Below are 15,733 nucleotides of genomic sequence, written 5' to 3' on the forward strand. Positions count from 1 at the left end.
CCATAAACAATAAAATGTCCAATGTAGAATATGTTTTGTATTCCTTGTTAAAAATGCTATTTATTCTAGGTTTGTTCTAGGTGTGAGTCTAAGTGCCAGCAGTTCCACCACAAATAAAATCCAAGTCTTGGACCTCCTGATATTCACTTCTGATTGGAATGGAGGGGCTCCGACAGCGACTGAACAGAATGATCTCTCCATCAGGGGCAATAAATTTGTAAGTCAGAACCATGCTGAGAGAGAGGCATGGGGAATGAGGGGCTGCTATTTCATGAAGGGAGATCAGAGATACCTGAGAAGACCCCTATTAAACAGAGTTAGAGTCACATTCATGGATGCTTGGTTTACCAATTGGAGGCACCTATGTTCAGTAGCACCTGTCACTCTACCAGGGTAAACAAACAGCCACCCTCTCCATTCTTACCAAAGGGGCAGCTAGTTGCCTCTTCTACATTGAACCTGAGGTCATCTTCCTATGCTGGAGATCCATGAAGTTTCCCAGAATCTGTCCCCTCCAGCACACATCTCATCTCTCAGAGGAGTCTGATGGAATCACAACTCACGCCTTTGGCCCTGGAGTTGATCAGAGTTCATGTAAAACATTGTTCATTATTGAATTCCAGATTTGAAATTCCTGGTAAATTTCTACTTCCCATGGGGTTTCCTATTCTATTGAATCTTACACATTATTTCATGTGTTTTTCTGTAAACTTTTCATGAATTAATCACTAAACCATCCACACAACTGTGAACTCTTCTCAAAACCTCAATCTGTTTCAGAAAGTCTTCCTGTCTCTCTGGACTGAGGGTTCCCTGGGTCTGGTATGTGGCTGTCCTTTTGAGTCTTCCTTGAACATGTTGTCTGGAAATTCCTGGTACCTCTGTTGACATTCATTGAATCTCACCAGTGTCCTCCTTTCTTTCTTTTTTTTGGGGGTGGTGGTGGTGGTGCTGCTGGGGTTTGAACCCAGGGCCTTGTACATCCAAGGCAAGCACTCTACCAACTGAGCTATATCCCCAGCCCTTTGTTTTACTTTTTGTTTGATAAAGCACAAGTTCTAGGAACACACTAAGACCCTACTAATAAATTTGTATCATCTAAAAATCCGTTTATGCTACACTCCCCTTGATGGGTATTTTGGATAAATTAGAATTCTACATTAGGAATACTTTCTCATAGAAGAAGATCTTTAAGGTCTTCCAGTGGTCTCTTTACATTCCAGGTGCCTTTTCCTGGTCTGTTTTTATTTTGTTCCCTCCTCCCTACCAAATCGCTAAGATTTCTTTTCAAAATAATTTTTAAAATATATGAATTAGTGGGGCTATTTTAAATTTAGTGGAATGGACACTGATGGTATTTCTAAAGGGAGAAACGAATACCAAGATCTTTTATGAGGTCTTCCCTAATTTTTCTTTATTCTTTCTTTCTAAAATTTCTGATATTTAGATTGTTGGACTTCTAATTTTATATCTCTTCATGTTGGTAATTTCCTTGTCTTTTTGTCTTACTTTTTGTGAGATTTTCTTAGCTAATTTTTCATACTTCTAATTGATATGTTTTCTAATTTTCTAACATCATAATTTGACATCACATGCATTTTTCTTACTCACTGAATAATAATTTCAGAGCTTCCCATTCTTATTTGATGGGTGAAGATCTTATCTTGGTAAGAATATTTTTGGAAGATTTTCCCTCTTCCTCTCCGTAGTCATTATGTCTTTATGTCCAGACCCTCTCAGCTTGTTTGGCTTTGTGTCTGTCTTTCTTTCCTGTTGTAGCTTCCTTCAAATGTGAGGTTATCCTGTGTGTCTGTTTATCTATAAGTGTGAGGTACAGAAAAATGCAGAGTTGCTGACTGGTGGGCCCTGGGGCGCTGGAGTAGAGACCTGAGCTTTCCATGGGTGCCACTCTAAATGTTAGCTTGTCTTTTTTCTTGGGCTCATCAGTCCCTTGTAGAAGAACCTCCCAGGCATCTTCCTGCACAAAGTAAGTTTCTCTACCAGTATTCTGGAAGGCATCTGGGGAAGGGGCAGGGACCCTTGTGGTTGGTGTACAACTTCCACTTGAACCCCACTTCTGAGATGACCCCAAACCTGGTCCAAGAGGTGTCTGGTGTCCCTGAGCCCAGAGAACATTGTTCCGAACCCCTTCTAAGAGTGTGTCTTCAGCCCTCCACAAGGTCTCGAGGCCAAGGGCTGGGTGCTTAGGCGTAGTCTTCTAGGTTAAACACAACCCCTTTGGAACCGCCTAGTCTGAGTTCCAGTAGGTTCTTGACACCGAGTTCCTGGTGAGACAACAGATACTGATCTAATTCCCATTTCTGTGGCCTGTGTTTCTCCCCGTGGAAGGTGCGGGCACGGTCTCCTTGTCCTTGGTGTTCAGACGAGGCTACCTATGACTGTGGAGATTCATTGTGTTGGGGCTCCTCCTGGGATCCTGCTATCTGGAAACCCCTGTCTTTCTACAGCTCTGTCTTCTGGTTTTACAAAGGCGTGGACTTCAATGGCTGGCTGTCCGACAGTCCACTTGCCAGAGTACCAGTAAGGGGTAAGAAAATCCAGTGTTGCGTATCGTCTTTCATCTAATCTTCCAGTCTGTTCTTGGGGTTCAGGACTGTGGGGCACTCTGGGGTTTTGCAAGGTTGTCCTCTGTCTGCTATTCCAGCCTATTTCTATTTCATCTTATTTTTCTGAGGCTTTTACTTTCACTGCTAAATTAATGGAATGCTTTATTTTATCACACTTTCTTGTCATCGTGACACTAGTTCTACTGCTTTGGGGTGAATAATTTTGATTTCCTTGGTGTACAATCACATACATACGCCCTTATCACCTGGGAACAATCTAGATGCCAATGGATGCCTGAAACTGTGGGCAGCACCATAGCCTACCACTTAATACCTTTCCCTTTTACACTGAGCACTTACCACACGCTGTGGCCATCATTTTTGTGGCATGGGGTGTGTCAACCATGCTGTCATACATTTTTTTTTGCTTCTTCACTATATTGCTGTTAGAAGATTTGTTCTTACTGTAGGTCTTAGCAACTTCAGCTTATACTGTTTTTATTTTTATTTATTTATTTATTTATTTATTTTAAGTCAAGAGCTTCCAGGTTTTCACTTGAAGCACTTCATTATTTTTCCTGGGCATGTCCAAGTTGCCAGCAACACTACTGTTGTGTTTGGGGGTTATTATTCAGCAAAATAAGGCTCCTTGAACACAAGCCCTGTGATATAACAGCAGCACATGTGGTGACTATCTAATGAAAGGACAGTGTATATGGTGGGGACAGGTGGACAGTTGTCAACCTAGGCGGGTGGAGCAGGAAAGCCCAGGATTTCATCACCCCACTCAGAACTGCATGCAACTGAAAATGTATACATTGTTTATTTCTGGAATCTCCCATTTAATAATTGTACCACTGTAACTTATACACATTATCTCCCTTATTGATGTTTATACCTACTTGAGTTTTTCTGTTTCATTATATTAGCTATAATTTCCAAAACAATAATTATTAGCAGTAGAGTAGGTGCCTTTCTTATTCCTGATAGTAATGTAACATTACTAGTATTTCACTCATTGGTCAGGTGTGGGTTTAAAGTAAGTATTGTTTATCTAACCAGCTACATTATGTTCATTATAATTTCTGCGACAACATTTTCTTGGGGAACGTTATTGTTGATGTGATTATAGAGTCAGGAGGAAAAAAGCAGCTTAGATTCAATCCTTCATTGACTCCATTTGGAGACGAAAAGGCAACTCTTATATTGAAGGACCACTTGGTGCATGTCAGTGGGAAGAGATGCATCTGCAGAGATACGTTGTCGACTTGTTGATTCATCTATGGAATTTAAATTTTCACTGATCTCCTGGGGCTGACAAGCATAACTTGAAAATTAGGGCACCATGTTTTGATCAGCTACAGAATAAATAAGGAACTGAAATCAGTTGTTTGAAGGAAATATGACTACCGGGCTTGCGTTTGATCAGCAATCTTCAAGTTTTTAGGTGAATGTAAGTTATCTGCATAAAATTCCTGTTTGCTCTTTAAAAAAAAATTTTTTTTTCTTCAAGAGTAGCAATATTCTTTAAAGGGAGATGATCACATCTTGGTTGATTAGCAGCTTAACCTCTGATAATCCACGTAAGATCTTGTCTCAAGAGGATTGCTAGAGTTTCCTAAGGGACAAGAGATACGAGACTGGTCCAGTAGCCGTCTCCATTCAGCACCACTCACGTTTGTTATTTCTGGACAGAGAGTTTGGATTCCCAGGGTGAATAATCAAAGCTGCTTCTCCTTCCCCTGTCTTTAAACTTTCCGGTACCTTCCTTGGGTTTCCTTCTCCATTGTTATAACCCAGGCTTGCTCTGCGGCCGCCCTCGATAACCTAAAGCCTGCTTGTGTTGGATGCATGCCAGAGAGAGGAAGCTCGCTGTGATGCCAACTTAAAATAGGCAAAGATGCTATAGAAGAGATTTCTGGGCTCTGGTGAAATTGTTTTTATTTGATTCAACCAAATAACCATATTTACATTCTGGAACATTCTGAAATGATCCAGAATATTTTCAGCCCGAGAAAAGAGGGAAGAAAACAAAACAAAACAAACCTCATTGCTAGAGTGAGTCCCAAATGGGAGCCAGGACCTCAGCTGTACTTAGACAAGGCTGGGACACAGTGTCCTCTGTGATCTTCCTGACCCTCCAGCACCACACATTTTACCAGGGTCATCTGGCTGTGGGTGATTTCAGCAGGGGTCCACAGCAGGGAACCAGCACACTGGCCTACCTTTGTGCCCTTTCTGCAAATCTCTTTTGGGTTTCCCAGCTTGCCATGGGCTGAAGGGTGGCTTGGGTGGACGTGATGGGGAGCCAGGCTGTTCCCACACAGGTTTTCCTTGGAGGAGCCACAGGTCCAAAGATGGCACTTGTTATTCTGTCCCCATGCAGCCTCTGCCTCCCACTGCCCTACACCAGGAAATGAAAGCCAAACGCTAACTCTGCATGTCATTGGATTTTCTTCCCCTTTCCACATTCCTCAGGGGCACAAAATGCTGATGCAGTTGAGATCTCGAAATAAGTGATTTATAACTAAAACGGCCCTCTGCAGTGAAAGGTCTATGAGAGACGGGAGAATTTATTTGCTGAGTTACTATGCAAATTTCACAATTAAATCTTAACTCAGCTCCTGAGGGAATATCAAGGATTACTGAAGGAAAGGGGCTTTGACGCGATTTTTAAAAAGGAGAGAGAGAGAGAGAGAGCAAAGAAGTAGCAGCGCACCCCACCGCTTCTCAGCTCTGCTCCCCCACGCCTGCCTCGCAGTGGGATCACCATGGAGAGAATCAGGGAGAATGGAGAACAGGGAAGATGGAATCAGGGGAAATGAAAGAAACCCACTTTCTTATTTGTAAAACTGAATTAATGAATTTAAAAAATATATATGCATCTCCACAGCACGCTCTCCAGAGGGAAATGCTTTTGGAGACACAGAGCCACGTGAATTCCTTTATTCCTTCCCTCTCTGCCCTCATCTGCCTCCCCTCTTGCTGTATTTTGGTGGAGGTGAGTCAAACCTTCCTGCGACTCCCCCTTTCTCCAGCCTCGGCCCCCCTGACTCCCCCAGCTTTCTCGGCGAGGTGGTTTTAGCAACAGACTTCTGTTTGACAGGCAGTCTCTTGGGTCCCTCCACTGAAAAGGCCAAAGCTCCCAGTGCAGCTCAAATCTTTGCCTTTAACAGCTTCTCCTTCTCCTGAACTGCATGCAAATAGGAGGCAGCTCAGGGCTCCATGGCTCACCCAGGCTTCCTGGGGATTTTCTCATCACTCGCTGGAAGGCTTTTGAAGGACAGTCAGTCCTCAGCCACTGGCCCGGGGATGACCGCAGGCTGCCCTCAGAGTCCAGTCACAGTGGTCTCTGGTGGGTCTCTGTGTTCTGTCCATGCAGGAGGGAAGGCCTTCCTCCTCTGGCTGAACACCAGATGCCCTGGTTTGTCCACACGGGCTGGTAACGGACAGCACCATGACAATGCCCTTGCTCATTAGTTCTGCATCATCTGTAAGAGGGAAACCTATTTCCTCTTCCAGCCAAGAGCAAGTGTCTGGGCAGCCCCCACAAAGGCTGCTCCTGAAAAGCCCTGCAGCCTGAGCATGAGCTCTCCGGACCTTAGACGATTAGGGAAGGGAGGGAGGTTGAAGGTTCCCATGACTCAGGAGCACTCATTTGTGGTTTCTTCCTTGGAGCCCCCTCCGCCCATGGGAGAACCCACCCCAGGGAAGGCAGTTGGAAGTAGCTGGAGTCTCGGGGCTTTTCTACGCCTCTGGCTCCTCGGTTGTCTCTGAGAGTAGACAAGAAAGACAAGAAAGCAGCAAAGAGCAATAGAATGTCAGGAGTGAGTTTTTCCTCCAGACCATGCAGGCCAAGAGGGAAGAGAGCGTTTGCAGACTTGTGTCTTAGAGTATCTCAGAGTTTCCTGGTTGGTTACATTTGGTGGCATGCGCGTCTCAGAATAGCTATTCTGCCTCCTCGAAGTTTATTTCAGTGGGGAAAAAATATACATATATACATATATATGTGTGTGTGTGTGTGGATGTGTATATATATATATGTGTGTGTGTATATATATATATATATATATATATATATATATAGAGAGAGAGAGAGAGAGAGAGAGAGAGAGAGAGAGAGAGATGTTCCACCCCCCCCATGTAAAATTAAGTTTGAAAATCTTGTTATAGTTTCTCAAGATTGATACTAATAGTATATTGGTATTAATCTGATATTGAGGAACATTAATTCAACTGTCACTATGTTTATGACAACAGCAATGAACTACCATTGTACCTTTTCCTCATCCCAGGGAACAAATCAGAACCTTTGTTTTTAGCATAGCTTTGGTATAAAAAAAAAAAGTACAATTGTGCCCTGGTGCCTCATAAATGGAGGCCTCATTCTGTGGTATTGCTATAAAGAGGTTGTGTATTTTTTTAAAAGGTGCTGAGCAGAGGGCTCATTGCATAGGAGGGTTTTCATGCCATATCTATGTTACATTTCTGCTGAGCGTGTTATTCTTTCAAAGTGCTTTCATAAGTATCTTACTTGATGGTTCCCACAGCCTTTGAAGCAAGGGGGATAGGTAAGAGGTAGCTCATGTGGTAGAGGACATTTTCATCATAACATAACCTCTTACATGTGCTACTAAGTGATCAAAAGAAAATGGGGTTCATTCTCGTTCTTTCCTAGAAATGAATGCAAATGGTAAGGCATCTAACATAAATAGTGAGAAGCGTGGACTTCCATTGTAGGACGGCACCTTGGGTATCCTTTATCCTTGGTGCTCTACCATGTGCCAGTACCCCCACCACAACACCTCTTTGTGGTTGGCAACTCTCCTCCCCCCCCAAACACTTCCAGTTACAGAGAACTTTCCTGTCTCCCCAAACACCTTGCATGACTGGTTGACTATTTCTTAAGTGGAGCCTCCTTGTGACTTCTTATTCCTCTGTTTGACAAAGAGACCAAACCCTTACTTCACTTATTCAACAAATATTTATGACTCAATAAGTTCTATCCCAGGCATTGTCCTAGGATCCAGGGTTACAGCAGTGAATAGGAAAGGGGAAAAAGAAAAATCCTTGTCTTCAAGGGATCATATTCCAGTGGAGGAAGCTGGTAAACAAAACAAGAAACACATAGGAAGACACATTAGGATGCTATTGAGAAAAATAAGGCAGCAAGGGGATTGGCAATACGGGAGGAAGGTGCTCAAATTTAAATAGTGTGCTAAGAAGGTGACATGTAAGCAAAGACCCAGGGCGAGTGACAGAATAAGCCAGCCATGCAGGTGCCTGGGTGAATCCCATTTGGTGAAGGGGTCAGTTCAAGCAGAACCTTTGGGAGAAAAGGTGAGGGATGGCCAGGGCCCTGGCAGTGCTGTTGGGTGGCCTGAGCCAGAGGAAGAGTAGTGGGTATGTCGGCAGAGGGCTGTGTAGGCTGTGTCCCTCTTACTCAGAATGGGTGGGAAGCCACTGGAGGGGCAAGGACAAGTGCTGTGATCTGTTACAGGAGCGTTATAGGCTCCTGGTTTTAAAGTAGCCTTAGGCCAGGATAAGCAGAGGAAGAGGATGAGTTTAGAGGCCACTGGAATAATCCAGGACTTGGACCCACGGAGATGTTGGCAGGTGGATGTGTTTCGAAGGTAATCATCAGGAGATGAGGTCAGATGAGGAGGAATGGAGGATAATTGCTGGGTTTTCAGGCTGAGCAAATGGAAGGATGGAGACACCAATGAACACAGGTGACAAGAATTGTGGTGAAACAAATTATGGGGAAATAATCAGAAATTTAGTTCTGCGAGCATCAGATGTAAAATCCTCAATCTATGGTATTCCAAATATTTGAAGACCATGGCCACCTACCCCCCCCCCCAGCTAATAATCAAGTCTAGTCAATTCTGCTTTAATGAACATACATGTCCTGAAAAAAGAAATCATTGTGCTATGCGAAACTGCACAATAAAAATCCCAGGGCTTAAGGAAAGGATAACACTCAAAAAAGTTTTCATGGATACATCAAAACTACAAGCACAGATGAACTTGTGTTAAAAGCTTATGGAATACACAATTCAGTCATGTAATAAACATGGCTCTTTGCCCTGGAAATAACCAGTAGTTCGCCCGTGGAAGTGGGCTTCAGAAGCACTGCTTCTGGGAGTTCTCGTGAAAGGGTGGAAGGAATTATCTGAAACTGATTGGAAAATTGTAGGGCCAGATGTGCTGGAGTGTGGTTCAGTGTTCTACGTTCAGAATTGGCACTGAACATCACAGTTAAGCCATCTATGGCAACCTTAAATCCCGGGGCATATTTTTCTGCCTTTCAGATGAAAGTCCTTCAAGGCATGCCTTTATAACAGATACCTGTTTCATCAAAATTGGAAATTTGATGCTGTGTGTGTCCTTTCTTTAATTAACTTCTGTATCACCGCTGGAAATTCTTTTATGGATTTGAAGTTGTGGCAGTGTTTCCGAAACCACCAAACCAGCCACCACTGGCATCAAAAGGGACCACTGCTGGATGTAGCAATCTCCACTGAAGGCCTTTGAACAGAGGGTTTTCTTTGTTGCATGCATTGCTTGGCACCTTGAACCAGGACACACCGAAAGCTTTGGCATGTGGAATGAGTGTATGTTTATTTGTTGTGTCCTGCTTTTGTGGTTTTTTCTAAATAATAAAGTTCACAAATGTGAAAGGATTGTGGGTATAGCATATACTGCGAGACAGAGTGGCCAGTAGGGTATTTGAGGGATGCGTGTGCATATTCTTTTTATATATATATTTTATTTAGAGACAGGGTCTCACTGAGTTGCTTAGGGTCTTTGCTAAGTGGCTGAGACTGGCTTTGAACTTGCAATCCTCCTACCTCAGCCTCCCAAGCCACTGGGATTAGAAGCAAGCGCCACTGCATCAGGTATCAGTATTTTATGCAGCTCAGCTCAGCTGCATGCTGTTTTCTGTTTCTCAGAGACAAAATTGAGCATCAGCAAATGAAAATTCACATTGGACCCCAACTTGTTCCCTAGTGTATCAATTGCGCTGGAACGAATCTACCATTTCAGGACAAATTCATGCAAGGCCCAATGGTACACATGATAACACAAGAAAATTTCAAAATACTAGAAAATTCTGTCCTGTAGATGCAAATTCAAGAGTGCTTTGCATCTCTGGTATAAGGTTGATGTACAGTAGTGGCATCTGTGGTCTAAAGCCCAAGGTGGGTTGTCAGTTTGTGGGAAGGCAGGGTTGCAAGGAATCTGCATCTATGTCATATGTCTATGGCAAGAGAGCTCCATAACTCTCCATCTCACAGACTCTGGAACAGAGTCCTGGGCAGCTGGGAAACCCCTGACCCCTCCTTCCAGTGAGATCTCATGGCCTTCCAGCTCAGCCAGGCTGAGGACTAGGGATTGCTTAATAATTGCTTGCCCTGTGCAGAGCTTTCCCTTGACCCTAACCAGACACATTACCATGGGCCCAGAGGCCCAGCACCAAAATGAAATGTAGCTCAACTCACAAGGAACCTGGGTCTCTGCAAATCAGAATCACATATAAAAATGAAAACTTGGTCCCATACGTCTTTAAACCCATGACGGTTACTGCTGATATGATACTGCAGGGGAAAATGACTTAGATTTTTGTTGGGTAGATGGATTTTTGGGGTCTCTCTGTGCAATTTTCTTTAACATAGTGGGGTCTTTGTCACTGTAATGAAAGCTGCCTTCAGCTGGAAGGAAGAAAGAAGAGAGTGAGAAAGAGAGAGAGGAAAAAACTACAGCCTGGAAGCAAAATTTTCCAAATAAATTAAACACTTTTGAGACACAAGATTTATATTAGAAACACTGATAAAAGCTTATCCTTGAAGGTGTGAAGATCTAGGCTCTTAAAATTAATGTAAATAGCAGTATGACTGCCGAAGGCATTAATCGAGATCTTTGAGTATATGAGAAGACACGCATGAAACGGGGGACAACAAAGGAAAGGGTCACATCTAATAAAGAATGTTTGCAAAATCTTGGGGAAATTTGTGCAGCTTTGAATAATAGCACCGTTCGCTCTTGCAAAAAGAAAGGAGAAACAGAGTCGAGTTCGCATGTGTTTCACTGACATGAGCAAATTCAGATTTTTCAGCGTGTGTAAGCACTAGGTTCTGTGGTTCAGCTCACACCCAGGGCCAACCATCCGGAGGTCTGAGATCTATTCTTAGCCAATCCTAGATGTGACCTTCCAGGAGTCTGCTACTCGTAAATATAAAAACCACTCACTGCTCTGTTTGTTGGTAAGATTGGATGAATTGATGCATATGAAAATATTTTTGAAGCAATAATATGCTGATCCAAGATTAAGTATAATTAACATGGGAATAGGGGAGGAGGAAGAATGGTCAGAAAAAGCAGAAGATTGCTTCGGTTCATCCGGCTCCCGTGGGAAATGCATGTTTTGCTAGTGGGGAAACTGGGGCAGCTGGATATGTGAAAAACAGAGAAAGACAGTGTGCACATGTTCAAATGTTTGCGAATGCAAGGGGGACAGCCCTTTATTAGGCAGTGGATATGCTGAGTTTCAGGTTTGCACTACCAGGAGACTCGGAAAAGTTGAAACTCAGCCTAACTAGGGCTGCCAATGGCCTCTAATGAAAATTTCCATTTGGAGAGACTAGATGTTGACTTGGCATGACACCAAACAAGCAGCCTGCTGCAGAATTTTACACCAATTGTATTTCTCCTAATTAAACCCTGTCTGACCTCAGCATTAAGAAACAATTTGTTTCAGGATATAACCAGCACACATAAGCAATTACATTCTGTTTGCCCCATTAGCGTTATTTGGCTCCTTTGCTATCCGGGGCTGCTACTGCAGGGAATGCTGCCCAGGAGCCAGAGCTATAAAAAGCCCAGAGTGTTCAGAGGCTTTTTCCACCCCCCATACTAAGAACTAAGAATATCATCATATTTCAGCCAAGCCAAAGATTCTGGGAACAGTGTGCTTGCTTCTGTGTTTATTATAAGGGAGTGTCTATAAATACATATATGTATATATAAGAATATTTCTCATGAGTTAAAAATGCTCTACTTATAAAAAACCTGAGGAAGCTATAATAATCTAGGTTTATAATAATCTAGGCATCTTTGATAGGCTGTGTTTCATGTTCCTGTTCAACTATAATTCTTTTACTTTTTTTGTAGCTGTCAGACTGGGGGAATTTGGGATTTTAAATGGAAAAATGTGAGGCCCTGCTAAGCTTCTGCAGTGGGGGTGAGGGACAAATGCTGTTTTGCAAAAGAAGCATCCAACTCATATAATTGAGAGACTAAGAGGGAAGGACCCTCCAACCCGAGAACCTTCTCCAGAACCACTGGGAAGCTTATTCCAGGATGGGAACTCTGGGATCAAGCAGAGATTTGGCCCCTCTCATCTGCTGGATCTCAAGTGCATCCCTGACCTCTTTGATGAAATGGGACAGATGATACTGGAGATATTTATTGTGTAAGATTATTGTAGAGATTAGTTCAATCAGGGGTTGTCTTTCTACTTGGCCCTTGAAAGCTACAGAGCACTAAATAGATATTAGACCATTCTAACCTCCTTCTGATTGTTTTCCTTTCGGATTTCCATTCTGCTGCCATCCTTGATTTGAGAGCTCAAGTGAGAAAGTTAGGAAGGAGGGTCCAATGTGCTTCACACAGGAAGGAGAAAGCTGGGAATGAGGAAGGAGTCCCAGGAATTCCAGGAATTCCACTCTTGGAGTTAGCCAGGAAGTGGGGATTTGCTCTCATTTGGGACTAATGTTTATCTCTAGTGCCTCAAAAGAAAACTTACTCATCCTTTCTGTCTTGGTCTTTCGACCTGCAAAATGGGAATAAAGTCCTCTCCTGCTTCCGATATGATGGGGAAAAGCAAATGTTGCCAGTGAAGAGCCAGAGCAGCTCCCAGCGCAGGTGCTGTTGAAGGGAGCGTGATTTTCCTTCCGTGTGTAGTGGCAAGGTGTGTCACCGTCTTCAGAGCAGAGCTCTGTGCATCAAGAGCACCTTCTGTTGGCAGCTGGGTCTCAGGAGCCTTAAAATAGAGGCACACACCAGCATCAGATCAAGCTCGCAGAAGACTGAGAATAAAGCACTGGTGCTTATGGACAGGCACTCTTCTCTGCTGGCAAGGTTCAGCCCATCATCATACAGCTCGTGGTCACAGGGTCTCTGCTAGGTGCCCAGCGCTGACTGATACGTGCGCATGCGCACATGTACTTGGAGCAAACACGTGTCCACAAGCGGACATCTGTGTACACTCATACACTCATGTTCCGGGGCGGGGGGGGGGGGGTGTTGAGGTTCTGGAATGACCAAGTTACAGTGGAATGAGAGCTGCACTTTGAAATAGAAAACGGATGCATGTCCCATCTTAGACTTCCACAAGCCACGAGGCGTAGGCCAGGCCTTTACCTTCCCTGGTACCAGCCTAACCACATTTAGCGTTCCACACGTCATGGGCACATGCTGCTTTTCTCCTACTTACTTCTCATAAGTCAAGGACACTGACATATCTACTCACATTACACAGTTGATAGATCAGTGATTCTAAATCCAAGGACCATCAGAAGCACTTAGGAAAATGCAAATATCCAGATTCCCTTATGGGCTGGCCCACCCCCCTGCCCCTGAATTGAAGCCAGGGGTGCTCTATCACTGAGCCATATCCCGAGCTCTTTCCATTTTTTCTTTTGAGACTAAGTTGCTGAGGCTAGCTTCAAACTTGAGATTCTTCTGCCTCAGCCTCCTGAGCTGCTGGGATTAGAGGCTGGTGCCAGAAGTCTGCATTTTAAGAAGCCATTTTAGTGTATTTGATGCAGGGGGGCTGCGTCCAACATACATTTGATAAGCATAAGCATGTCTGCCCTGAGAACACTGATGCATAGCAGGCACTCCATAGATATTTATTGAATCAGTGCATAAATCATTACCTAGACTATCCATATCAAGAAAGGCTACCTGCAGAGTAGGAAGTACCAAAGCTTACCAACTGGGAAAACTATCTAAATATCAAAGTGTCCATTTCCTGTTAGGAGGAGAGGGAGGATGAGAATTGCTGAGAATCAAGGTGGAAAGTTTCAGAACTTCAAGAGGAACTCCAGATAATAAGAGCCTCTGGCTGGCTTTAGGGTGAGACATCCTCCTGGCACTTAGTGATAGGAAACACTTCCTGTTCTCTAACTTCCTTTCCTGGGTCTTTGTTTTCACTTCATATTCACAGTTCTAACATGGGTATTTGCTCTTGGCACCTCCAACCACAGTGGATCTTACTTTTCTCTTTGATGCTGCAAACCCCTCCTAGCCCCTGCTTTTTCTAACATCTCATTGATAGGAATCTAGTGTTGCCACAAACTACCAAATGGCTAGTGGATTAACCAGACAGGGTCACTGGTAAAATATAAGCTATCCAATTAAATCCAATTTCAGGTGTACTACAGATATCTTCTCAGTATAAATACTTCCTAAAAAAACTGCACAGGACATATTTATATTAAAAATATATTCAGTTGATGGGAAATTCATGTTTAACTCTGAGTCATGTGTTTTTATTTGCTAGATCTGGGACTGCTAATTCCAGGCAATCTAGCTTTCCACCTCTGGTTCTTGTTCATCTCTTGAGACTGGAGTGCTAAAGTTAGCCTGGTCTTCTGTTAACTCATTTAGCATTTTTTTTCCTCACATCTGTGTGGATCCAAAGTTTTTGTGTTTTATGTTTCTAGTCTTGCAACTTATGTTTTCATGGCTCTTGTTACCTTTTGGTTTTCGTCTGTCATGTTTCTCTTACTGGTATTGCCTGGATAGACTGGAGGCTTCTCCAGTTCTGAATTTCTAATCTGAATATAGTCTCTGATGGGTCTCTGGGGTAGGTTTTACCCCTGAAATTCCTATCTGGCTCCTACTTCTGGAGAAAAGGTCGGGGAGCATTATGTAAGTTGCCAGAGAGAGACATAGCACTGGTACTAGTTTGGGTGACTCGGGGCTTCTCCTGACCAGCCGTGCTCCTACCTGGGAAGAAGGATGCCAGTTCTGCAGTTGTATTCCCTGTGTGTGAGGAATCAGGAAAGGGGAACCTGGGCCTCAGTGGGAGACTCTGAGGATGATTCTTTTCAATCTTTCTCATTCCTCTGACCTCTTCTGTTGCCACATTTCCTTAATTCATCACAGTCTAATTATCTTTCATAATTTCTTCTTCATTTTCAGTGTGTGCCATGTATGTGATCCATGCATCACTTGCTGATTGTCTGTTTTCTTGATGTCAGAGACTATTCCCCTTTTAATAGTAAGAGTGCTAGTCAGTAGTGATTCAGTGTCTCTAAGTGCATATGCATGACCTCATTTCAGTCTTGCAACATTTTTATCTTCATGGTACAGAAGAAGAAGTAGATGCACAAAAGTTAAATTACTTGTGCCGATGTATACCAATGTGGTGAAGTCGAAATTTGTACCCAATTCTGTTATGGCAGTCCCGTTTGAACATCGTGCTGTATTTCCCTCCTCATGAATAGATTCTAAGAGGGTTAAGAATTACTGGATATTTAAACTACTTACAACACTTCTTTATGTTTGGAGTTTTTAAAAAAAATCAACTGCACTCTAGGTTTGGAAGTCCAGGCAAGAGAGACCCCACTGGGAGGTCTGATATTCCTTGATTTCTGTCACAAACCTTTCCTGACTCCTTGACCTAGCAGTGTCCCCAGAATCCTTCACTCATACTTCCACCTGTGAGAGTATGAGCTGCTGTCTCCTCACTGTCAGGTATTATCATATGTAACTGAAATGAACCCCTTCCCCAAGAAAATGACGCCCCCCCCATCCACAGGATTCATAAAATTCTTGAGGATCAGACCTAAGTTTGGAGCCTGCTGAGACAGATCATGTAAGTCTGGAATGTTCCTAAGGTAAATGGTATTCTGTTGTAATTCTACCAAAGTCGAAAGGAAAATACTTTTCTCTGTTTTATAAACAGAAGTTCAAATTGACCCCAAGTCTACCCTGACAGGGAGCCTGATGGCAGCAGGTGTGGGCCAGACTCCTATTACTAAGGAATTGCCCAAACCCACATCTGTAGGCGTTTGCCCGCTCTCTGCTCAGAGTGTTATCTTACTTCCAAGAAACTGTGTGATCTGTTGACTTTATTAGAATCAAGGAAGGGT

The 15,733-nt window shown here is 43.3% G+C and overlaps 1 non-coding gene across 1 annotated transcript; it reads right to left on the reverse strand.

Annotated features, from left to right (window-relative positions):
* Positions 1-946: 946 nt before the first annotated feature.
* Trnap-ugg (transfer RNA proline (anticodon UGG)) lies at positions 947-1,017 on the reverse strand. Its single transcript has one exon. It is a non-coding gene; the product is annotated as a tRNA-Pro (tRNA).
* Between the last annotated feature and the right edge of the window lie 14,716 nt (positions 1,018-15,733).

Source organism: Ictidomys tridecemlineatus, chromosome 8, assembly GCF_052094955.1.
Source record: "Ictidomys tridecemlineatus isolate mIctTri1 chromosome 8, mIctTri1.hap1, whole genome shotgun sequence".
NCBI lineage: Eukaryota > Metazoa > Chordata > Mammalia > Rodentia > Sciuridae > Ictidomys > Ictidomys tridecemlineatus.